Raw genomic sequence first — 26,022 nt, 5'->3', positions numbered from 1 at the left:
CGCGTGCGCACGCGCTCTGCGGAGTCGCGCGCGGGAGCCGGCCAGCTGGGGCGTGCGGTGGGCGGGGCGCCGCGCTGACGTTGCCTGGGATGAGGGCGGGTTCCGCCGCCGCCTCCGCCGCTTCTGCCCACTGGGGTTTGTATGAAAACACCCGGCGGCGGGCGGCGAGGCTCCGCGGCGCGTCCAGAGAGCAGCGGTGGCTGCTGCGGGCACGGAGTTGGTTGCCCGAGTCCTGGTGGTCCTGCGCAGTCCCCGCTAGCGCCCCGTCTCCAGCCGGTGAGCGTCCGTCAGCGGTCCGCGCCTGTGCCCGCAGCCCCTCGGCTCTGCCGGGCGCGGGCGCGGCGGGCGGCGGCGGGCTGTGGCGAGAGCGACCCCCGGGCGCCGCAGCCCCTCCCTGGACGGGCCGTGTGTGGCGATCAGGCGGGGTGGGCGGCGGGCTGTGCCGTGAGGAAGCCGGTGCCGGGCCGGGGCTTCGCCTGCTGTGGGGAAAGCGTCGAGGGGCCCGGGCCTCCGCCCCCCGCGGGTCCGCGGCCGTCGGCGCCCGTCCGCTGCCGGGTTTCGGGCGGAGGCTGTGTTGTGGCCCGGGCGCGGGTCCCCGCTTCGCCCCGCGGACCCCTCCGAGGGGCGGAGGCGAGCGCCGCCCTTCCCGTCCCCACCCGAGTGCGCGGTGAGCCCCGCCGCGCCGGCCCCGCGCCTGCCAGGCGGGGCTCGCGTGGCCGGCGGCCGCCCTGCGGCTGCGGGGTTCGCCCAGAAGCGCGTTTTCTGAAATTTTTCTTTAGCAGTACAGTGTTTGTTCTTCATTCCTTTTTATTTTCCCTGTTTCCTCCCCTTCCAGTCCTGGGGCTCGAACTCAGGGCCTGGGCACTGCCTTGGGCTTTCTCAGGACTAGTGCTGTACCACTTGAGCCACAGCACCACTTCTGGCTTTTTATGTGAACGTGGTTCCAAGGAGGAACCCAGGGCTTTGTGCGTGGTAGGCAAGCGCTGTTCCACGCATTCCGTTTTCAATTGTAGCATATTTCGTTCTTATGCAGGACAGATATGCAGGACAGACAGTTCGTCGCTAGAAAGGAATTTGGCCATCCTGATGACTTGTCACATAAATCTTCATTTGTGCATAATATTTATATAAATCTCAATAAATGGAGATAGTCTTTGCATTGCTAACTGCTGCACTGTTTTACAAATTCTTTTTTTCCTGGGGCTTGAACTCAGGGCCTGACTCTGTCCCTGAGCCTCTCTCTGTTCAAGGCCAGTGCTCCACCACTTGAGCCACACCACCACTTTCCACTGTTTTTATGAGGAAGGAACCTAGAATTTCATATGGGTTAGGCTAGCATTCAACTAGGAAGCCACATTCCTGACTCTCTCTGCCAATAGAAAGTTATTCTTGTGAACGTCTTGCAATGTTTTCCAGCTTAGTAGACCAAAAAAAGAAGTAATTTATTTAAGGTACTTTAAATGGCACTTTTTTTATTAAAGAATTTATTAACATTGATTTTTACATCATATTTCAAATGATGTATTTAGCAAACAAGTATTCAAGAAGGGATTCTCTATATACAATCACTAGCACTTAGACTTTAGAATATAATTAAAATTAGGCTGAGGGTTTGTATGTCCTAGATGCGTATTAATCTATGTAATAAAGCATTATGTCTATAGAGTCATAAATTTTTATGCCTATGTAGTTGTGTTTATATTTCCAAGACCATGTCCATAGCATTGGACACACAAATATTGAATCCTCACTCTTGTACTGTTTGGATCTAATAGCCACATATTAAGGATACTATGCACCTTTTGTTTCTTTGGTCTTATCTCACTCAATTCACTCTAGATTCCTCCACTTCGCTGCGAATGCCGTAATTTTATCTTGTCTGTTGGCTATGTAGAATTGTAAATGGCACATATTTTAAAATATGTACCAAATGTTAAAACTAAAGCAAGCCCTGGACGACCTATAAGCATTTCCATGTAGGATTGCAGTGAGATCGTTAGAATTGCCTCATTGTCCTGCATGTCTCATCTTTAAGAGAGAAAATTCTAAGGATCCTTGCAGCTCAGTTTTACACTACTTTGGGTCAGACTCTAAGTTATAGGCTCACTGTTAATGATGACTTGAAAGCTCTGCCTTGGAGAGCTTTCAATCATCCTATATTAGGCAACGGAAGTGTCATATCTTGTTGCTAGTAAGTAAAAGTGAAAATTTACTAGAAAAGAAACAGTAGAGCTGGGCACTAGTGGCTCACGCCTGTAATCTTAGCTACACAGGAGGCTGAGATCTGAGAATCGCAGATCAGAGCAATCTCACATCACAACATGAAAGTCTGTGAGACTCATCTCCAGTTAATTAGAAAATCAGAAGTGGTGCTATGGCTCAAATATTTGTAGAGTGCTAGCCTAGAACTGAATAGCTCAGGGACAGTGCTCAGGCCCAGAGTTCGAGCCCCAGGACTGACCAAAAAAAAAACCCAGCATGGTAGAGAAAGAGCATGTGGCATGGACATGCCATGGGAAGACAGCACTTCTGTATATCTCAGCCATCTTTGCCATCTCTGAGATTAATCTTGGGGAAGGGGGAAGCAGAGATTTGTGAAGGTATTGTATAGTTAAAATAATCCAAGTTCTAGAGTGATTCAGGGGTGATGGCAGGTAGTTTAGTGTTTCAACATTGATCAGGTGAGCCTTATTATAATAAAATACTTCATGGGCTAGCCCTTCTTAGGAGATTAGGAGAGAATGGTTCCAGAGAATGCCACAGGAACAGTCATTAGGGCAATCACTGTCCCAAAGGAGGCAGAGATCACATTTGATCTTGGGACCATAGTTTCACAGATGTGGACAGATAACTTAAATGTCTTTTGTTTTAAACCTGTTAATCATCTTAGGCAGGATTGACACCTATAATTAATCCTTAGGTCACTTTCTGACATTTTATGGCCTCTGATCACCTACATTAGTATTTCACTTCTATCTTATTTTCCCTTCTGAAAAGGTAACCATAACTGCTGTCAGGCAAAAGAGGTGAAGACCATTCTAGCTACTTACCGCTGGTTAGGGTTGTCAGAAGTTGCAAGGAGTCAGGATATGCTCCAGAGGATTTTTCTAGGGTCCTTAGTAGAGGTTGTCTAGAACTTTTATTGGTGGTGTTATTTTATTAATGCCTATAGTTTGACGGGTTCTAGTAAAAAATAAACAAACTTGGTTAAAACATTAAAACTCCACTAGGAGGGAGTGTATATGAATTAATCTGTGTATCTATAGAAATGAGGGTTGTCCAGTTGCAAGGTAGAGAGACATGGACATCAGTTAGGGCTTAGAACTTTTTTTTTAAAACTTTTTGGCTTTATGTGTGTGTGTGGGTAAGAGAGAGTGAGAGAAAGAGGCGGGGGAGGGGTGTTTGGGTGCTATCCCTGAGCTTCTTTGCTCAAGGTTAGCATTCTACTACTTAAGCCACAGTACCACTTCTGGCTTTTTTTTTTTTTTTTTTTTTTTTTTTTTTTGGTAAGAGTTTTACAGGCTGTCCTGCTTGGGCTAGCTTTGAACCATGATCCTCAGAGCTCAGCCTCCTGAATAGCTACGAAGCCTGCCTGGCTTTAGCCTTATCCTTGAAAGGTCCACATCCTGTACATTCCTTCGATTAGAAATTTTTCCTACCTGGCCCTGTATGCCCCTCTTTGCCAGGATAAGCTTTGTCCTGGTTGGTCCTTCCTCATTGTTGGGATGAGATGCCCATTTTTCTGATCTCACCAAGGAGGGAGTGGCCAACAGGCCAGTTGAGAGTTTGTGCCAGGAATACCCTTTTTGGACAAATTTGACAACAGAGAGATTGGTAGAAGTAGCTCCTGAGCAGGGCTTACCTAGAATCCTTGAGGATTTTGAATAAAATTAATTGAACTCCATAAGTAAGTACTTGTGTCATTTACATTGGGCCTAACTGCAAGAGAATCAAATATTCAATGAGTTGAGAGTTGGAATAGCCATGGTAAAAATTTTGAAACTGCTAGTAATTAAACAATCTAGTTATTTCCATTGCATACATCATATACTAATAAAATTGACAGCATTGTTAGCACCACTAGGCTTTATTTAACACAAAATCCTATAATGAGGTGGGTGTTATCATTAATTAGAGGGTACTTGCTTCGTAGTGTCTTCCTCAGCTTTGTATTCTTTGTAAAAGAACATCGTTGGGGAACAGAAATACTTCAGACGTATAGGGTGGCCAGAAAGAGATTACAATTCTACATATTTAAGTCACAATTATAAGGTGGCTATTTAAAAGACTTGTATATAAACAGAAATTTAAATGAACTTTAACTTAGTCAAGACTCAGTTTCTTATGTATTGTCAAAAGCTCAACAAGATCAATAGTTCACAAGGAATTACTTTGATAATAGTTCCTTTAACCTAGTTGTTTGAAAATATTAATGGAATAATACCCTTAAAGCAGTCTCATTGTTTTTGGCATAGAGAATCGAATGCCAGTTTTACACTAGTGCATTATCTTGACCATAGATAAACTTTCAGATGACCCTTTAAATTACAATCAATCTAATTACATGCATACAATGTTTTATAAATTCCATCCTTTATGTGCATCGTGGCATACTCATACTTTCCTAGTACTTTCTTGAACATTTTTGGGTTTGTCCTTACCTTTTCCCATTTTGTAGCACCCAATTAGGGCAAACCTTACTCTCCGAAAACATGTTTTCGTCCAAAAGTGTCGGAGACATTCTCCCCTTCCCTGAACTCTTGGTGCCTGCATGTCTGCTTGCATTGATATGCAAACATCCTACCACCTGGCCTCTACCCGGAGCAGAAGCAAACATCCCATTACCACACCCCCTGCCCCAAGCGGTTCCCACACCCCAACCCCCTCCTGCCTCTCCTGAAGAGGCATATAAACCCCTGTGTGAAAAATAAAATTCGCAGCTTGATCAGAACGCTTGTCTTGCTGCCTTCTTCGTGTCTCCTGTCCCTTTCATTCCTCCCTCTAGGTTCTTGGCCCTAGTTGACGTCCCGCCGGACGGGACAAATGGCGCCCAACGTGCGGCTCGAGTGCCCGCGAGGCTGAGGAACGCTGTCTTCCAGGAAACCTTGGATCCAAGTGATTGTGTGACCAGCTCGGAGTAGCCTGCCCAAGACATCTCGGTCAATGCTGAGTGGAGAGGAGACGGCGAAAGGTAAGTGACTGACCATGGGACAGGCATCATCGTCACAGGAATTGTTCATAGGCTCTCAAGACACGAAGAATTTGGGTTAAAAAGAATTAAGTACGGCGAGGAGGTACTGCGACAGGCCTCCCGACCCCCTTCTAAGTAAGTACGGCGACGAGGAGGTACTGCGACAGGCCTCCCGACCCCCTTCTCTCATGCCCCGGCTCTCCACGAGCCCGATCCCCCTATGCCTGATTTATCAGCCTTGCGGCGATCACTCCAACATAGACGGGAACATATTCAACTCCTTAAGAGTTGCGTTCCCTCCCTCGATTTAGAACTCTGCCACCTTGCTTTTGAAAAACCAAACCTTCCTAGCTTTCCCGGTAACCCAGAGCCAAGCTGGAGATCAGATTCATGTAGTTATTGCAATTGTGGTCAAATAAGGAAGATTTTCTGCTTGAAACTGTAAATAGTGCATGCTTGGCCATGTATGCTGTAAATAGCCTTTACCAAATGTGTTTGACAAGAATTGTTTTTATGTAGATAAAATGATCATTGATCTTAAAGATTGCTTTTTTACAATTTCCCTACACTCTGATAATATTTTGTTGGTGGCTCAGGACAGGTCAGATCTATAAAATTAACCGGTGCTCATAGCGTCCAGATTTAAAAGCAGAGGTATGGAGATTTCAGATCTCTGGGAGGCCTTAACGTGTGCCGTGTTAATGGTAGCCATTCTTTTCAATTGGGCCACATGGGACTGCATATGTCTCCTGGTGAGAGGGAGGAAGATTAACTTGGGAGAGGATCCTCCCCTTGGGGTCTATCAGACTTTATCTGCCCTTAAGGCATCTAGGGCCAAGGAAACTTTAAATAAGGAGTGCTCAGAGTTGTGGAAAGTTGGCCCTTCCACTGCTCAGGTTTTAGAGCCTTGCCCTGAGGAGGGATTTTTGGGCCCCTTTGATCCTGGGATTGGGCCCCAGAGCCCTACACCAAGTGCTCGTGCCCCAAAATTTGCGGCAGACAATTGGAGGGCAGAGCAGCCTCCGCCATTTTACTCCCACGCTTCACCTCGTGTTAAACCGGAAGAGGAGGTTAACCCGCCATATCGCGGCAGCTCCTCCCCTGAAAGGAAAGGGCGGGTTAAGCACCATTTTACTCCTCCCCACCATGCTTGATAAATGCTAACCCTGGGGGCAATAGACCTGCCCTAAAAGAGCTTAAGAAAGCAGTCTCCAAAAATGGGCCTAATTCGCCCTGGGCCAAAACCATCCTCCAAAGCCTGGCTCATCAGCAATCCTCTCAGGCCTTAAGCTCCCAGCAACTAGAAACTGCCACAGGCCCCAGCTCTTGGGTGTAGCTGGCCTAGCAGCATCTTAGCAATTGGCAAGCCCCCTGTCCTGGCCAGAGCCATTCAGCCGCTGCTCTTAAAGAGGACCTGCCCTGTAATCTCTAGGGAGAGACAAGATACAGATGTTGTGACATTTTATGATGACTGCATTAGTTATGAAACAATTAGCATAGAACTGCTCCCCCAATTCTAGGGGCCACAGTCTAATTGCATGCCCCCCACCCTGTGGGTGGAGCAATGACCTATTGGCTGGGAAAACAATTGGAGCTACTAAAATTAATAAGGATCAGGCAAATACAAGTTTCAGATACAGGTTTCTTCATGATCTCCCTGCAGTATGCCCATGGGAATGACCCGACCAGGGCTCCCAAGTCTTTTATCAATTCCTAATAATTTGTATATTTATGCTATTGAGATAAGATTGCTTTTTCTAGAAACAGTGGTTTTCCTTTAACAACCTTTTTTGTAAAAGATGCCCAGGTATAGTGGTTTCATTTTTGCCCCCCCTCATTCGGGAGAAGCCACAAAGGATGTTATTTCACATCTTGTCACAGCCTTTTCTGTCCTGGGAAAACCTGTTAAAATTAAACCTGCTTATGTTAGTGCAAAATTTAGACAGTTTTGTGAAGCGCTTCACATTAATCACATTACAGGAATCCCCTATAACCCACAAGGTCAAGGAATTGTTGAGAGAGCCCATCAAACGCTAAAAACTTGGCTTACGAGGCTTAAATCCACTTCTTTATCCTTTGCTTCCCCCCGTGATCGATTAAGTCATGCACTCTTTGTGTTAAATTTTCTGACTTTGGATAATAACGATCATTCGGCTGCAGACCGCCACTGGCACCCTTCTCCAGATACGTCTCCGCCTATGGTGATGTGGCGAGACCCCCTCACTAATAACTGGAATGGTCCAGATCCAGTACTCATTTGGGGACGCGGTTCAGCCTGTGTCCTGGATCAAAAACAATCGGCACCGAGATGGCTGCCCGAGAGATTGATTAAGCAAGTTAACTCATCAGCCCCTAAGAACATTAACGTTTAAAAGATGCCCAGGTGAAAAGCAAAGGCCTCCGGAGGTAAGTATCGGCCGACCCCCTGTATGTCTGTGTTTTGTTTTGTTCTGTTCTGTTCTGTTTTGTTTTATTTTTATAATACAGAGGCCTGGGTGGTCAAGGGACGCCTTGACCCACCCACCCCCCTTTCTGAGTTTCTTGTCCATAACAGGGCATACCTGAGAGTACATTCATCTGAGCTCATGTTTTTGTGTTAAGTGTATCTGATTGAGTTCAATTTTCTTGTTATATGTCGATGTCTGATTCTGTTTAAAAGTCTCCACTTCTCTGTCTTGTTCGTGTTATAGTTTTCCGTGGGTATTTTCTGTTGTTGTTGTTTTGTCCAGTTTTGTCTTTAAAATTGGTACCAGTTCTAAATATGGATCCTTATGGTTTTTCTGTGCGTACTCAAGCACATCCTTGTTATCTATTTGAATATTTCTGGGAAGTAAAAGGTTTTGACTCCACTGCGGCCTAGTATGGCCCCTCCCAATCGTCTGCAGCTGAGGTGTGCAGAGGCCAGACAAAGCAGCTGCAGTCTTCCTTCTAGTTTCCTTTTTCCTACAACCTGCCGAAGTGACAGTCTGGAGACAGTTGGTGGCAGGACACAAACTTCAGTCTTAAATTTTAGCTAGTCGCTTTGTTAAAAAGCTTTGTTTTAAAACTTGGTTGTCACCCACAAGAATAAGATTAGCAAAAAACCCTCATGATACTAAAATTTCTGGAAAATGAACCGCCGATATTAATTTTGCGCGCTTTAAGATCTTTGAGTATGAATGTGTGTACGAATGGGTGTGAGTGAACATGTTCAAGGTTAAATTGTCAGCATGCTGTATAAAACAATGGTTGAACTCATTTGAAACACAAAAGCAATTGGGTAAATCTAAGTCTAAGCTTCAAGAAAATTAGTAGGTTTGAATGTTTTTTATGTCTCAAAGGATTATTGCATTGTCTTAAAGAAAAACTGGTAAATATTTTTCTAGATCCTGAAATCTGCATTTTATTGCAAGGCATACAGCTGTTTACATTGTAAACATTGTATCCTGTTTAGCACAGAGGTGTTAGGGAATTTGGGATTTATTACTTTAAGTTAAAGTTTGGAAACATGTATTAGAGATTTAAATGTAAAATTGTTCATTAACGTCAGAAATTTTGCCTGTCTGTCTTTTCTTGCAAATCTGATGGTAAAATGTGGATAATGTGATTAGTATTTTAAAGGAATGTTTAAAGGTTTATCTCCATGCTATTGGGTTTATTAAAAAAAAAAAAAAAAAAAAAAGCCCTTTTCTAAAAGGCAGGAGGAGTGACTTGAGCCCTAGGGGGCCTGAAGGCAGAAGGAGTTCTTTGTGCCCTTAAAGGTTTTTCAATTGCAAATAAAGGCTAAGGTGTTGATTGTTTAAGCCAGTATCAGCAAAAGTTTTTAAGAACATTGGAAATGGGTTTCTAAACAATATTTGAAAGTGAAGTTGTCTTAAATGTTTAAAGAAAGAGAAAAAAGGAAAATCAGGACTACCAAAGTAATTGCTTAATTGCTATTTCAGCTTGCTCTTGTAACTTCCAGCTAGCCCATGGAGAAGAACAGCAATCCTTATTCAGATGTAACTTTGGCTTTTACCAGGTTCTAGGTAAGCTCATGCTTAGAGACTATTTCTGTGTCGACCACCTTGTTGCTCTAATTGGAGTAACGTGGCCTTTTGTAGGACTCACTGATCTGAAAACTGCAGTTTCCAGCCAGCCCGGGCAAAGCAAAGTCCCTGTGAGACTGTGGTGTCTAATCTGGCAGCAGAGTGCTAATTGAGGCAGAGTTGCTTTGGAGCTCAAAGTGGCAGAGTGCTAGCCTTGAGCTGGAGAGCTGAGGGACAGTGCCCAGGCCCCGAGTTCAAGTCCAGCAACCAAGCAAGTGAAATACCAATGGGATGTTTATCCCTGTGTGGAGAGACACTACTGGGACAATGAAGTATCCAGATGCAGAAAGCCTCTGCGTGGATGGCAGAGATGGTGTCAGATCCTAGAGTCACTCGTGCTTGGCCATTCAATATTAATCAGAGCCGGGAGGTCATAGAATAGTTTGTAAGCATGCCTTACTAATGCCTGTGCCTTCCAAAACTGGGCAGGAACTTGTCAATCATCTGTGATAATGGGTAGTTTAAAGTCCTAACTGAGTAAAGTTTGATTTGACTCCAGCCACAAATTCAGGAAAGTTTGTGGATCTGAGACTTGTGTCTCTATTAATCTGTTTAGATCTGACAACTAAAGCATTGTTTAAGGTTGCAGAGATTTAGTTTCCCAGACAATCAGGAAAATGCCTTTGCAAATGGGTGCTAAGTAAACTAAACTATTGTAGCCAAAAAAGGTTTGTGCAGTTGTTAAATGTTGAATATGATCTCTAGTTTGGAGCAAATCATTGTTCCTGATAGCTAATCCTGGCAACCCCTTGGTAAAATAGGCTAAGCTTTTTAAGGTTCCTGGTCAAGTACAGAGACAACGCCCCTGAGTCAGCTTGAAGAAGTTATAGAAGATGAATCTCCGCCCGTCAATCCCCTTTAGATAAAGGGACCAGGGAATCATTGGGAGAATTCACTGAAGTCAGGCCTTAGGTTCAGCTTCTTTAACCAGTTTGCCCAGAAATTTGCAGGCAATCCAGCAGGAGGTGTGACATTCCATCGGAGTTCCAGAGAGACAAAGCTGCTGCCGCCTGATTCCACCACCACCACACAGCTGTTTCCTGAGCTCCTGCGGGGTGGGACGCGCCCGATAAGTTGGCATCCTCAGCAAAAAGACAGACACATCAGCTAGTGTGTCTTGCTTCTTGCTCAACATGATCTCCTTTCTATTAGGGCCTCTGTTCCCCCACTCAGATTAAATCCTCGCCCTCACTTGTTTTAAGGTTTAGGGAAGATATGTCGGAGACATTCTCCCCTTCCCTGAATTCTTGGTGCCTGCATGTCTGCTTGCATTGATATGCAAACATCCTACCACCTGGCCTCTACCCGGAGCAGAAGCAAACATCCCATTACCACATCCCCTGCCCCAAGCGGTTTCCACACCCCCACCCCCTCCTGCCTCTCCTGAAGAGGCATATAAACCCCTGTGTGAAAAATAAAATTCGCAGCTTGATCAGAACGCTTGTCTTGCTGCCTTCTTCGTGTCTCCTGTCCCTTTCATTCCTCCCTCTAGGTTCTTGGCCCTAGTTGACGTCCCGCCGGACGGGACACAAAAGCATTTTCTGTCTTTAAAAAAATTTTTCTTCCCCAGAAACGTATCATTATATCCTGCCATATATCTTCTCCTTTCTAATTTTTTTGTCCTTTCTTACTAGTAATTTCTATTTTGAAATAAGCTTTACAAAACCCTGAACTCAAATAACATTGTTTTAAAATAAATCACTCTATATCCAGGGAGAAAAGCAATCTTATACTGTTTTTCTGTGATTAAACACATTTCCTTTCACCTTTTTCTTTCCTTTTTTAAAGACAAGGATGCTTAATTTTAATTTCTGTGTTTTGGTTCCAAATTCACTGGAAAACTATACAGTGTGTTTTCTATAAAACACTCTTCAAACCATGTGCCTGTAATCCTAGTTTTTTTATACAATGGGAGCTCATATAATGTCAAATTATTTTATATTTTGTTTTTTCACTTCTTTTTTGGTCTTTTTTAAGTACTGGGGATCAAAACCAGGACATTGTACTTGATAGGCAAGTTTTTTTAAATGTTATTTTTCTTATAAAGGTGATGTACAGAGGGGTTATAGTTACATAAACCAGGTAATTAGTACATTTCTTTTTAGACAGTGTCATTCCTGCTCTCTGTTTTTCCTACCCATCCTGACCCACAAATTATATAGTTCATTTTCAATATAGTGTCTAGTATTACTGCTGCATTTGTTCACGCTTTGTCCTTCCATTTCTATGCTCCTGTCTACTCTTCCAAAGATAGATAAGTGAATAAACAAGACAAAAAGAAAAACAGAAATAGCAAAGAAAAAAAATCTTGTTTTCTGTTTACTGATTTATTTTGGTATTATTTTATATGTCAGAGGTATATAAGCATTATGCTTTTGTGTTCTTCCCCTATTAACACATTTCTTATGACCTATATCTTGTAAAATAGTTGAATCCAGAATGAGATAGATTATAGTTATTTGCTTAAATAACCAATTCTAAGACCTGTTCTTTGAGTTTAAAATGGTCCATCTCTCCTTAGCTTGAGCCAGAGTTAATTTCTAAATGCTTATTTTGGTTAGACTTGATTGAGATATCCATTATTTGAGAATGACAGTACCTTTTATGTATTAATAATAACATGTTAAAGATGTTTTCACAGACATCTATAATAAATTTTAGATTAGATATTTTAAATGTGCAGAAATTGAGTTCAAAAATGAAAATCAAACCTAACAACTAGTGAGGTTGTTTTGTGTTTGTGGAATTCCAGTATCAGATGAAGTCTTTGCCCAATGCTTGTTAGACTAGTATCTGAAAATAGCACTTGTATCCAAGTGCTGGTGATTCATACCTGTAATCCTAGGTACTCAGGAAGTTGAGATCTGAGGATTGTGGTTCAAATCCGCCTGAGCAGGAAAGCTCTTGAAACTTTTATCTTCCATTAATAGTCAAAAAGCCAGAAAGGGAGCTGCAGCTTAAGTGGTAGAGTGCTAACTTTCACACAAAAGCTCAGAGACAGTGCCTTGGTCCTGAGCTGAAATCCTGGAACTGGTCCACAACAACAAAATATCACTTGTGATCAAGTTTGTTAATTTGGAGTACTCTTCTTTTTATTTTTATTTATTTATTTTTTGCCAGTCCTGGGCTTGAGCTCAGGGCCTGAGCACTGTCCTTGGACTTTCTCAAGGTTAGTGCTCTATCATTTGAGCCTTAGCACTACTTCCAGCTTTTTTCCATGTATGCAGTACCGAGGAATTGAACCCGGATCTTCATGCACTCTGCCACTAGGCCAAACTCCTGGCCCGAGTACTCTTCTTTGTATATCATCTTTCAAATGTCATGTTTAACAAACAAGTATTCAAGAAGGTAATCTCTATATGCAATCACTGGCACATAGATTTTACAACATAATTAAAATTAAGCTGAGGGTTTGTATGCAGTTACATATTAATCTATATAATAAAACATGTCTATAGAGTATATGTCTATAGAGTATAGAGCATTATGTCTATAGAGTATATATCCCATCATTGATTTTTATGTCTGTGTAGTTACATTTGTATTTCTAAGACCATGTCCATAACCTTGGGTACCCAAATGTTGAGTCATCACTCTTGTGCTGTTTAGATATAATATCCACATATTAAGGAGACCATGTTCCTTTTGTTCTTTTGGTTTTGACTTATCTCACTCAACATGATTTACTCTAGTTTCATCCACTTCCCAGCGAATGCCACTATTTTATCTTGTTTGTTGGCTATGTAGAATTCCATTGTGTGTGTGTGTGTGTGTGTGTGTGTGTGTGTGTATCACATTTTTTTTGCATCCATTCGTCTGTATTAGGGCATCTGGGTTGTTTCCATTGCTTGGCTATTGTGATTAGTGCAGAGATGAACATGGCTGAGCAGGTCTCCTTATCATATCCTGGATTATGATGCTCAGGGTAGATGCCCAGGAGTAGTATGACTAGATCATAGGGAAGGTCTATTTTCAGTTTTTAAAGAAACCTTCAGACTGCTTTCCAGAGTGGCTGTACTAGTTTACATTCCCACTAGCAGTGCAGTAGGGTTCCTCTTTCTCCACAACCCTGCCAGCATTTGTCATTGTCTGAGTTTAGAATATTTGCCATTCTAATTGGAGTAAGGTGGTATCTAATTGGAGCAAGGTGGTATCTGATTGGAGTGAGGTGGAGTAAGGTTGTTTTTATTTGCATTTCTTTTATCACCATGGATGATGAGCATTTTCTCTCTTTTTTTTTTTTTTTGCCATTTTAACCTACCTCTTCTTTTGATCTCTTTTTAGTTCTGTTGCCCATTTAATGATTGGTTTGTTGGGTTTGGGGGGATTGGTTTCTTGAGTTCCCTGTAGACATTGGATATTAAACATTTGTCTGATGTATCATTGGTAGATGTCTTTTCCCAATTGGTTAGCTGTCTTTCTACTTCAGTAGCTATGCTTTTATCTATGCAGAAACTTTTTATGTAGTTCCATTTGTCGAGTCTCTCTCCAATCTGTTTGTGACCCTGGGACTCTGTTCAGGAAGTTTTTGCCTGTGCCTATGAGTTCCAGTGTCTCTCCTACACTATCATGTAGCAGTTTCAGGGTTTCAGGTCAGATATTGAGGTCTTGGATCCATTTTGAGTTAATGCTTGTGCATGGCAATAGGCTGGGATCAAATTTTAGTTTTCTGCATGTGGCTGCCTAGTTTTTCCAGCACCAATAATTGAATAGGCTGTGTTTGTTCCACTGTGTATCTCTGGCTCCTTTGTCAAATATATAAGTTGACTATAGGTATGGGGTTTTATTTCTGGATCTTCTATTCTGTTCCATTGATCTTCTGGTCTATTTTTGTGCTAATATGATGCTGTTTTTCTTATTATGACTCTAGAGTTTGAAGTTTGGTATTGTAATACCACCTGCATTGCTCTTTTGCCTAGAATTGCTTTGGCTGTTCTAGGTGTTCTGTTGTTCCATATGTGGAGTATTCTTAAATAGGCCTTTTATCTGTTGGCTGATTATAAATAAGTGGCACAGGATTGTGCCTGCTGTTCTAAAACCATCAAGGCAAAGAGTTGACAAGTGGAAGAAGCATGATGTCCCCCTTACAGTGCTGACATTCTTTTGTCTTCTCTGGTTAGTTTGTGATCACAGGATTTTGAAGGATTCTTGGATGGATTATATAAGCCATGTTACACACAACATAGAAGCCCAAATCACAACTACACAAGCACAAACACAATGCACATTCTGCTAGTAGAAGCTGCATAAAGGAGGGAGAGTAACATCTACCCCTCTTACTAACCTAGAGGAACAATATTGGGGCCGGTTCTACCATACATGTTTTGCATTATCCACTGTGGTTACCCTAAAATTTTGTGTAACCATGTCCTTAATATGACTAGCTGCAGTGTAGTGTGAGTTGATGATATCCAGAGGGGCCCAATTTTCTTTTCTGTGTAATTTCTTATCTATATGATTTACCTGTGAATGTTTTCCCCAAGGAAATTAAATTGTGATCCCAGCCTGTGACATACCTTCTCCTGTACTAGTCTAGTGAGTATGTGAAATCTTAGCCACAAAGCTTGGCTTTGATCCCATGAAACTGTTGAATGTCTTCAGGAAGGAGACTGGGTGGTAGGGTCTCTATTGAATGTAGATGACCGCTTCTAGAGAGCTAAATGTAGACTGTCCTCAATGTAATTCATTATTCCTGTTTTCTCAAATATAGGGGGGATTGACTCAGGATGTATCATATTGTCCTGTTAGCACTTAGATAAGATGCAGGGTAAGGACAACTGGGTTTTGTCTAGTGTCAATCTCAACCTACAGGCTGGGAGTTTGGCCTAGTTGTAGTGCTTTCCTAGCATGCACAAAGACGAGGGTTTCATTCCTTGGTACCCCATTCATAGAAAAAGCCAGAAGTGGTGCTGTGGCTTAAGTGGTAGAGTGGTAGCCTTGAGAAAGCCCAAGGACAGTGCTCAGGCCCTGAGTTCAGGTGCCAGGACAGCAAGTAGGACATGAGCTAAGAGGTTCCTGGTCCTATCATTAGAGTAGACATCCTCCCTCTGTTGAATATCCTTATGAATATCCTTATGGCAAAAAAGTTGTAATGTAGTTGCAAAGGAAGCCCTTGACTAGATTGCGCAGTAAGCAGCAACAAAGGAAATGCTTTAATAAAAATAGAAAACCATACTGAGAATAAATTTTGTCAAAGGTTTCAGACTTGTCCAGAAGATTGGAACAGTAGGAATGGGCAACACCTGAAAGCAAAGAACAGAATGGAGTTCTAAGTGAGAAACTTGTAGATGAAGGAAGGATGCATGTGGCTCTTAATAACCGGAAGACCGGAACAATACCTGGAAGAAGTCTCAAAGCAAGCCATGCTTAGCCAAGCCACCCCACTATAATATTGGGGGAGGATAAGAAAGCAGGCAGAGCTCAAGCAGTAGAAAAGTGTAGAGTGGAGCAGATAGCTATGTTCTTGACACAGACAAATGGAGAGGGCAGTTCTTACTTCCTGCAGAAACAGACTTGTTGAATCCAAGACACTGAGACAGGCACGAGAACATTTCAGAATAGGAAACAGTCCTAATGTGACCTGGGTCATGATACCAAAATATGTTACCTTTGGTGAATCCAAATCAGCAAAAGGCATACTTAATCTCAAAATTCTTGACCAGTGCACCAAATTTGTTACCAGAAATCTCGGTTGACTTTGTTGACTTCATATCATTTTTTCTGACAAGGGAAGAATTCAGGCATGATTTGAACATTGCAGTGATAGGAACGTTTAATATAAAAGACTGTCAAAGTTATGCCATAGATATGCCATGGGAAGATAGCATTTGAGCCCATTCCGAGGCATTTTATGTCATCTTTTGTACTTTGTATATTTTCATATACTCACCTCTACGTTCAAGGATTTGAACCTACATTTTTATTTATTTTTGAGGAGGGCACTGGTCATGGGCTTGGGGGCTCAGGGCTTGGGTACTATCCATGACCCTCTTTTTTTTAACTAGGCCATGTTCCTGTCCCCCCCTCGCCCCCCAAAAAACAACACTGAGAGACAGTGCCCAGGCCCCGAGTTCAAGTCGAGCGACCAACAAAGTAAAATGCCAATGGGATGTTCATCCCTGTGTGGAGAGACACTACTGGTACAAAAGAAATAAAGCATCCAGATGCAGAAAGCCTCTGCTTGGATGGCAGAGATGGTATCAGATCCTAGAGTCACTCGTGCTTGGCCATTCAATATTAATCAGAGCCGGGAGGTCATAGAATAGTTTGTAAGCATGCCTTACTAATGCCCATGCCTTTCATAACTGGGCAGGAACTTGTCAATCATCTGTGATAGCGGGTAGTTTAAAGTCCTAACTAGCGAATTCAGGAAAGTTTGTGGATCTGATGAGGCTTGTGTCCCTATTTTTCTGTTTAGATCTGGCAACTGAAGCATAGTTAGAGTCGCAGGGATTAAGTTCCCCAGACAATCAGGAAAATGCCTTTGCAAATGGGTGCTAAGTAAGCTAAACTATTGTAGCCAAAGAAGGTTTGTGCAGTTGTTAAATGTTTATCTCTAGTTTGGAGCAAATCATTGTTCCTGATAGCTAATCCTGGCAACCCCTTGGTAAAATAGGCTAAACTTTTTAAGGTCCCTGGTCAAGTACAGAGACAACGCCCCTGAGTCAGCTTGAAGAAGTTACAGAAGCTGAATCTCTGCCCATCAATCCCCTTTAGATAAAGGGACCAGGGAATCATTGGGAGAATTCACTGAAGTCAGGCCTTAGGTTAAGCTTCTTTACCAGTTTGCTTCTTTAACCAGTTTGCTGCGCAGAAATTTGCAGGTAATCCAGGAGGAGGTGTGACATTCCATTAGAGTTCCTGAGAGATGAAGCTGCTGCCACATATTCTGCCCTGCCTGATTCCACCACCACCGCACAGCTGTTTCCTGAGAGGACTGGAACTAAAAACTCTTGGTGATGGGACATTCTGTGCTAAACTCGAAGTCCCCTAGGTGGTTGCAGCCATTATGGTGACTCTGGATGGGTGAATTTTCCATCCAGTGCTGAACAGCCTAGACGTGGGAGATGCTAAATGGGTATGAGGACTATGGGGCCCCCAGAGGAACCGTAATCCCCACCCGAGGGATACACCTGCAGTTGACAGGTGTAGGCATCTGCGTGAGGTGCAGCTAAGACTGCAAGGAGACGGCTTAAACGGCCATCAGTCTTGGGGTCTCCTGCGGGACATGCCCGATAGCATGGCAAGGGATCAAGGCCTCTGTCTCCCCTCTCAGATTAATGCCTACCATAATTAAGATATTGCCTAAATCCTCGCCCCTCACTTATTTTAAGATGAAAGGAGGAGATGTCAGAGACATTCTCCCCCTCCCTGAATTCTTAGTGTAAGAATGTGCCTGCATCATGTAATTAGGTCACTAACCAACACATGCCTGCTTGTGTTGATATGCAAACATCCTACCACCTGGCCTCCACCTGGAGCAGGAGCAAACATCCTACTACTGGACCCCCTACCCCGAGCGGTTCCTATACCCCAACCCCCTCCTGCCTCTCCTGAAGAGGTATATAAACCCCGGTGTAAAAAATAAAATTTGCAGCTTGATCAGGGAAAAAAAAAACCCAACACCTTTTTAATGAGAGAAGTTTTGTAACATAAGTTCAGTCTACTGCTTTAAAGTCACTAGATTTTACTCCTAAATGAAATACAGGAAACATTTGTTATTAGACATGTTGGTAGGCTCAGCAGTAACTTACTTCTCACTGTGTTTGCACCACATTTTAATGTTCCTGAAATCAAAATGTTTTCTCATCAGAAAAAGCTTTTTATGGCAAATAAATTATGACATAGTAGGTTGTCATTTATTTATTTTTATTTTATTTTATTTTTTACCCATCCTAGGGCTGGAACTCAGGGTCTGAATACTGTCCTTGGGTTTTCTCAAGGCTAGCTCTCTGCCACTTGACTCACAGCACTACTTCCAGCTTTTGTTTGTATGTGGTACTGAGGATTTGAACCTGGGCCATGACCCTCTTTTGCTAAAGGCTAGCACTCTACCACTTGAGCCACAGTGCTACTTCCAATCTTTTCTGAGTAATTTATTGGATATAAGAGTCTTACAGACTTTCCTGCAAGGGCTGGCTTTGGAACCACAATACTCAGATCTCAGCTTCCTAAGTAGTTAGGACTACAGCCATGAGCACCAGGCTGTTTTTATTCTTTATCTGTTACTTTTTTTTCCCCCACTACTAGGGCTTGAACTCATGGCCTAGATATACTGTCCTTTGAGCTTCTGGCCCTACTTTTTCTTTTCTTTTTTTTTTTTTCTTTTTTTTTTTGCCATTCCTGGGGCTTGAACTCAAGGCATGAGCACTGTCCTTGGACTTTTTCCTCAAGGCTAGTACTCTACCACTTGAGTCAAAGCACTATTTCTGGATTTTCTGTGTATGTGTTACAGAGGAATCGAACCCACGTCTTCATCATGCTAGGCAAGCACTGTACCACTAGCCAAACTCCCAGTTCTCAGCCTTTCTTTTTTTTAAAGGAAGGTCTTTAACTTCTTTCCTTTCCACTTCGATGATAATGTCTATATCATAATGTTATATGCATTAATTTAGATACTATGTACAAGATACTTAGCATAGTGCCTCCTATATAATCAATGAATGTTATCTATTTTGATTATCATACCTTGTTTTATGTATACTTGTTTTTTAACCTATTATCGTTAAGCTTTATTGCCCTTTAATGTGGGCAACATAAAGATAGGAAGACTGAGAGAGCATAGTGTTGATCTTGACACATGGTTTTCACCTCAAGGCGACCAAAACTCTCTTTTAAAAAAAAAACTGTAACAAAAGCCTAAAATCAAAGCCAACAGCATTAGCAATCCAAAAATGATAAGTAAAGTTGAATTTTGGATACAATTAATACAACCTGTGTTCAGTGATTATTCTTTAATCATGTAACTATTTGGAACATTTAAAATAAAAATATATTCTGTAATTTTTGTTTTTTTAAAACTAATGGTGCACTGTTTTCATTATTTCAGAATGATACTGAAACATATTAACAAATTAAAACCCCAACAAGTACCAAGGTAAACAATAGAAGAACTGAAAATGTACAAACATCTTTTCCCTGAACTTACTGATAATTTTCAGGTACAAATACAGAAAATTTTATTGTTTTTATTGTATGGATTTTACTAAAGAGTTTTTTTTATTTTTTCATAAAGCAATAACCGCTTTTTTTTTTGTCATGGAACTTCATCAGTGGGCCTGAGGGCTTCCCTGAGCTCTTCAGCTCAAGGCTAGTGCTCTTCTTTGAACCAAGTGTCACTTCCAGTTTTCTGGTGGTTAATTGGTGAGAAGAGTCTCAGAGACTTTTGTGCCCAGGTTGGCTTTGAACCATGATCCTCAGATCTCAGCCTCTTGAGTTCCTAGAATTATAGGCATGAGCCACCAGTGCCCAGCTGCTTTTTGTTCTTATCCTGCTCACTTCCTGCCCAGCTGGCTACTAGTCCATATCACGGTGGTTAATTTTGCTTATTTTATAATTTCTTTTTATTATTATTATTTTTTAAGTCAGTTGTGGGCTTGGTTGCTGTCCCTGAGCTCTTCAGCTTAAGGCTACTGCTTTACCACTTGAGCCACAGCACCATTTCCTAGAACTTCTTATGGGTAACATCATACTATTTATTTTTTTGTATAACTGTTTTTACTCAGCTTATGTTTTTAAGATTGGTTCTTATTGATCAGTTAGTAGTTTGTAATGTGGATATTCAGCAATTTATTTATTAGTGAATATTAGATTACTTGTAGTTTGGACTAACAAATAAAATTGATACTACATTTGTATGTAAAAACTTTAATTTTATATGCAAACTTTGGATTTCTACATATTGGAGAGTTAGCTCTCTGGTGTTCCATTTTGTGGTAGGATTTATCTTAGATTAGCTCTGTCTTATGCTAGTTTTAGCTTATTTTATTTCCTCCATTTTCTATGAGGTAACAATTGCCAGAGTCACTAAGTTTGGCAAATGTTTTCATAATGTGAACTTTAGTCTTTTTTTTTTCATTTTCATAGAAATATCATAGGATAAAAATTATAAAACAAAAAGAAATGGAGGGCCAAGAGTTTGGCCTACTGGTAGAGTGCTTGCCTAGCATGCAGGAAGACCTGGGTTTGATTCCTTGGTACCACATACATAGAAAAAGCCAGAAATGGTGCTGTGGCTCAAGCGGTAGAGCTCTAGCCTTGAGAAAGCACAAGGACAGTGCTCAGGCCACAGGACTGGCAAAGAAAAAAATAAATGGAATATTTTATGATACTTTTATTGTATTAAAACCCTTTTCAAGTCATTTTTAACTGTTTACAAAAATGCTAATAGCAGAGAGTTAAATTAGGAGTTAGAGTCCTTAAAAAACACCTTACAATGTAAAAACCTAACAGCTTCCAACATAATTTATTTACCCAAGTGTCCTGGCTTCTTTTTAACTAATAAATAAAGAGGACAATTTTATTTACAATGGTCAGACTCAGTTTAACTCCAAATTACCATGCTCTGAAATTCTCAGAGTTGTAACAATATGAGCTCATGTATTTATGCTGTCCAAGTAGAAGTACCTTATGTGACATTGAATAATCATATAGTTATTGTACTAGAATGAGTAATCTCATGCCTGATGTTCATTTTCATGAAATCCTATCTTCATTTAGTATTTGTTCCTTATCCTTGCTTTCTTAATATGTTTATTGACATACTTAAAATATCTTAAATAACAATTGTAAATTTTTTTCTGGGCATTACTAACTCACAATATGTTCTTCAGCTGATATTTTTTTTCCAGTCCTGACTTGAACTCAGGGCCTGAGCTTTGTCCTTGGTTTTTCTCAAGGCTAGAGCTCTACCACTTGAGCCACAGTCCCTCTTCTGGCTTTTTTCTTAGTATGTGGTACCAAGGAATGGAACCCCGGGTCTTTGTGCATGCTAGGCAAGCACTCTACCACTACACCAAACTCCTGGCCCAGCTGACATTTTTATGAAAATTTATTTGTTCCTTTTCTCATGCTTCCTTTTCTCTCAAGCTTCCACTGTTGCTGTGGATTATATATAATACAATGGCTGATGTGAATTATCTTTGAATCATTTGGTTTGTTTGTTAGTTTGCCAGTCCTCTGCTTACGCTCAGGGCCTGAGCTTTGTCCTTGGGTTTTCTCAAGGATAGAGCTCTACCACGTGAGCCACAGCACTTCTTCTGGCATTTTTTCCATATATGTGGTACCGAGGAATCGAACCCGTGTCTTCGTGCATGCTAGGCAAGCACTCTACCACTAAGCCCAACTCCAGACCCTGAACCATTTGTTTTTATATGATAAAAATTTGATGGTTCTGAAAAAAAAGACAATTAGTTTTTACTAAATTAACCTAATTAAATTAAAAGATTACTTGTAAATTCAGTAAAATCTTCGCAAAACTGAATTGTCTGGAGAAAAAGGATGTATGTTTATGTATGTAAATATGTATATATATCTCAAATTTACATGGACTCACAGAACAAAGGAAAAAATACATGTTGCAAATATTATATATGAAGAATTGCTCATGATTAGCAGAAGTATGAAAAATAAAGTCATAAATTAGAATATTAAATAATATTCCTTAAACACTAATTTAGAAAAATTAAAAACATGAAAGCCCTGTGCAAGCCAAAATAGCATTTGAAATCTTCACAAATGTAGTTGCTATGAATATACATTAATATGAACATTTTTGGGAGAGTACCAGGACAATTTATATTAGACTTTAAAATTGAATACAGAGTTTGCTTCAACAACATATATACTAAAATTGGAATGATACGGAAAAAAATCATTCATGGCCCCTGCATGAGGATGACACGCAGAATGTGAGCATTCCATACATAAAGGGAGCATGTTTTCTTTCATGTATGGATCTTGGACCTCAAATGCAACCTCCCATGAAAGCACAGAGGGGTATATGCTTATATATTGAATTTAGTGTGTGTAGCGGTGAAACTTGAAGAAGTAAACCCTTTAAACAAGTAACAGACAGTTTTTCAAAATGTCAGGAAGCTGGAATGAGAGGAAATAAGGTGGGTAGTGGGTGATGGAGGAATGGATAAACAAAAAATGGACCATGGAAGAAATATAACTACTCAGTGTGCATATGTGATGAAAAAAATGTGAAATGAATCTGGAGAAAAGGTGTAGATAGGATGAGAGAGAATAATGGAAAGAGGTGACTTTGGTCAGGAAATACTAGACATTTAAAAATGAACATATTTAATAACCTTGTACAACCTTTTTAAGTTTAGAAAACAATATAAATATAGAATCTGACCCTGTAATTCCACTTTGGTGCAGGAAATCATTCTAAGAAAGCAAAGCCCTTTTCACTGCAGAGTTTTTTGTATTAGTAAAATTTTGGAAATGGGTCCAATACAAACATTTACTTATTTGCTTAAATAATTTCACATTCTATTAAATGTAATAGAATTATTAAACTACCTGGTATTTATGTGGTTGGTGGAATTTTATATGAGCATAAAAATACTTTGAAAAATATAAAGAGAAAAGCATCAATCCTGGGGCTTGTGGGGGGTGGGGTGGGTGGATATGCATGCGTGCATGTATGTACTATTATTGGGGTTTAGTTCAGTTCCTTTGGCTTCGTTACTCATGGCTTGGGTATTACCATTTGAGCCACACCTTCATAGTCTCTTAGATTACCTACCTCCTCTAAATCTCAGCCTTCTAAGTTAGTAAGATTGTACGTGTGAACCAGTAGCACCTGGATACACATCCTAATTTTAGTTTGGCTTCCTTGATGCTTTTCATGTTTCTAAACCAACTTCTTCCTCCATCTCCTATTCTAGTTTATCTACATCTCATCAACATTTGTATCCAAGTATCTCATGAGTCAGTTTTTGTCTTTTCTTCCTTGCTTTCTTTTTTCATTGATGGTTTTCAGTTACATGGCTTAAAATAATATTTGCGTGTTATGACCCCATGTTTACGTATCTTCTGCATTAACTTTTTACTGGAATTTTACAGTCTTACCCACTATCTAACTTTAATTTTCATATGTGTGTCAATAATCCACATTTTGTATATCCAGAATTGTATTTCAAAATCATGCTTTTCTAGTTGTTCTTGGGAACACTTCAACATCATCTCCAACTTCTCTGTGCTGTCTAACCTATATGTGGTCTGTTAGCATATACATTAGATTCTGTAGATTGTTCAGAATTCAATCATTCTTAATCAAATTTCTTGGATCACTGCAACAGCCTCTTTCCTTCTGTTTTTCTTTCCTCAGTCTGTTCTCAGATGATTACCAGAGTAATGGTTTTCAAATCCAGTTGGTCTCACAGGAGACATTCTTATTTTTCACAAGTGAGAAATATGTATATGGGCTTGTACTACTGGCATCTAGTGTTCAGAGGCCTACAGGTGCTAAACATTCTGAAGTATGTTAGACAGTGACTTGTTTCCTCAAATCATCGACTCAAGTAATTAGGAAATGCTGCTCTCCAGTACTATTTCCACCCTCTCTTCTTCCCTCCCTATATTTTAAAAACTTAAGTTATGTCATGACACTTATCCTCTTGGCTCTCAATCCCATGCAGAGCAAAATCAAACTTCCACTACCTGGCCTTCTTTGGCTTCTTAGAATTAACCTTGCTTTTCTCTGATTCATAGAGCTTAAGCTTTCCATGCATTATCCCACATTGATGCCACTGGTTTAGTAGTCTTCTCTGCTTAAAATGTTCTTCTAATGGCATCATTAAATACTTTGTGATAATTATTAAACAATGATATTTAGTTGTGTATTTTCTACACTAAGACTTTGGAGGACTTTAATGTCTTTTCCATCTTTCTGTGACATGGAGACATTATTTTTATAATAGAAAAAGTAAAAAAGTGTTAGGAATTTTTTATCATTAATGATTTTATCTTTTATTGTAAAAACAGTACCTATTTTATCATTTACCTTTTGTAAAAAAATTCAAACACTTTTAAATATAAAATGGTGCTTTGTTAATGTATTTTAATATTGATAATAGATTAAACTTCCTTTTTCTTACACTTTTTCAGGACTGTGATTTAATCTCCAAAGAACCAAACTGAAGGAAAAGTATATGATCCTGTTGTTGTTCCCACAGCCTGTAAAGAAGCATCTGGAAATCCAAAGAAAAAAAGCTATAATGAAGGCAAAAGTATCTTCTAAAGGAGAGGAAAGCAATAAGAAATCTATGCTTATGAATGTCATAAAGGAAAACGCTAAAGATAATGACAGAACATTCTTACAGCAGGTTGGAGATCAAAACAGAACTGTTACTTCTGCCTGTGGCTTAAACAGTGATATTGTGAAGGTCTTAGATGGAATCACATTGCAGAATATTCCCGATCAAACATCCCTGGGCTCAACTGCAGGCGTGAAGAAGGATTGTAGTCTCCCTCTTAGTGTCCTGACATGCACAAAAGCATGCCCACATGTAGTTAATTGCGGAAATGCTCTTTTTGAGGGACGAACAGTACACCTAGGGAAGCTCTGCTGTACTGGGGTTGAAACTGAAGATGAAGAGGATACTGAGTCTAGCTCATCAGTAGAACAACCATCAGTTGAAGTTCCTGATGTACCAATGCTACATGATCCTGACCTGTGTATTGAGATTGTGAAAAATACAAAATCTGTCCCAGAACATTCAGAGGTGGCTTATCCTGATTATTTTGACCACATTCTACCTCCATTCAAAGAGCCTATTTTAGAGAGAGACCTTATGGTGTGTAACAGTGAGTCGCAGATTTCTTCCCTTTTGCAAGTAAGACCATTGTTAAAGTATTACATATTAAAAAATTATTTTTGGGGGCTGGGAGTTTGGCCTAGTGGTAGAGTACTTGCCTAGCATGCACGAAGACCCAGGTTGGATTCCTTGGTACCACACACATAGAAAAAAGCTGAAAGTGGAGCTAAGGCTCAAGTGGTAGAGTGCTAGCCTCGAGAAAGTCCAAGGACAGTGCTTCGGCCCTCAGCCCAAGCCCAGGACTGGCAAAAAAAAAAAAAAAAAATTTGGATATTTAGGAAGAAAATTACTCTAAATTACCTTGAATTAAAGTTTGTATATGTTTGTGTATGTGTATGTAAACACATATTTACCTATGCATGTGTATAAATATATATATTTGCTGTGCTTTTGAAATTTTTCATTGTTTTGAAATTGTCTTTATAACTTTATTACTTACTCAGATGAAGCTAGAATAATAAACAGGACCCTGTACTAATTTAGACATTCTGTTTAGACAGTCTAAATCTATGAAAGATTAATTTGTTAGCAATATTTATATACTAAATTAATATTTTAACTTGGTTAAAGTATATGATTTAAACATAAGTGAAACAAAGTAGACACTTATGTAAAGTTTAATTGTAAATATACACCCTGAACATTTGAGCCTCATAAAAGCAGTAACATTAGATAAGTAGATGCCATATAATATTAGATATTATACATAGTATTAAATAATGCAAATTAATGAATTTGGCCTGTAAAAATACCTATCTAGTATGTCAGAACTGCTTTTTGGTAATTTATGATGGCTTATCAATTCTCAATGAAAACCTAAATACTCTTTATTAAGAATATAGTATTTAGTAAAGAAGGAAGGCCTTGCTGTTGATTTTGATTCTCCTTAGAATATAAACTTCTTTAAAGGAACAAATGCATCTTTTTTTTTTTT

At 40.4% G+C, this 26,022-nt stretch overlaps 1 non-coding gene and 1 pseudogene across 3 annotated transcripts; both read left to right on the top strand.

The window, feature by feature from the left end:
* The first annotated feature begins 126 nt into the window (after positions 1-126).
* Positions 127-25,943, top strand: LOC150064765 (cytosolic carboxypeptidase 1 pseudogene; annotated as a pseudogene). 2 transcript variants are annotated; one of them, XR_016534717.1, is made up of 3 exons: positions 17,104-17,213; positions 19,307-19,418; positions 24,379-25,943. The product of XR_016534717.1 is annotated as a cytosolic carboxypeptidase 1 pseudogene, transcript variant X2 (transcript). The 2 variants fall into 2 exon arrangements; XR_016534716.1 differs by lacking the exons at positions 17,104-17,213; positions 19,307-19,418 and adding an exon at positions 127-276.
* LOC150064766 (U6 spliceosomal RNA) lies at positions 22,079-22,185 on the top strand. Its single transcript, XR_016535102.1, has one exon. It is a non-coding gene; the product is annotated as a U6 spliceosomal RNA (small nuclear RNA).
* Positions 25,944-26,022: the final 79 nt, after the last annotated feature.

Source organism: Megascapheus bottae, chromosome 3 (genome assembly GCF_031878675.1).
Source record: "Megascapheus bottae isolate mThoBot1 chromosome 3, mThoBot2.hap1, whole genome shotgun sequence".
NCBI lineage: Eukaryota > Metazoa > Chordata > Mammalia > Rodentia > Geomyidae > Megascapheus > Megascapheus bottae.
The sequence above is the reverse complement of the archived record's forward strand: the minus strand, read 5'-3'. Positions and strand labels throughout refer to the sequence as shown.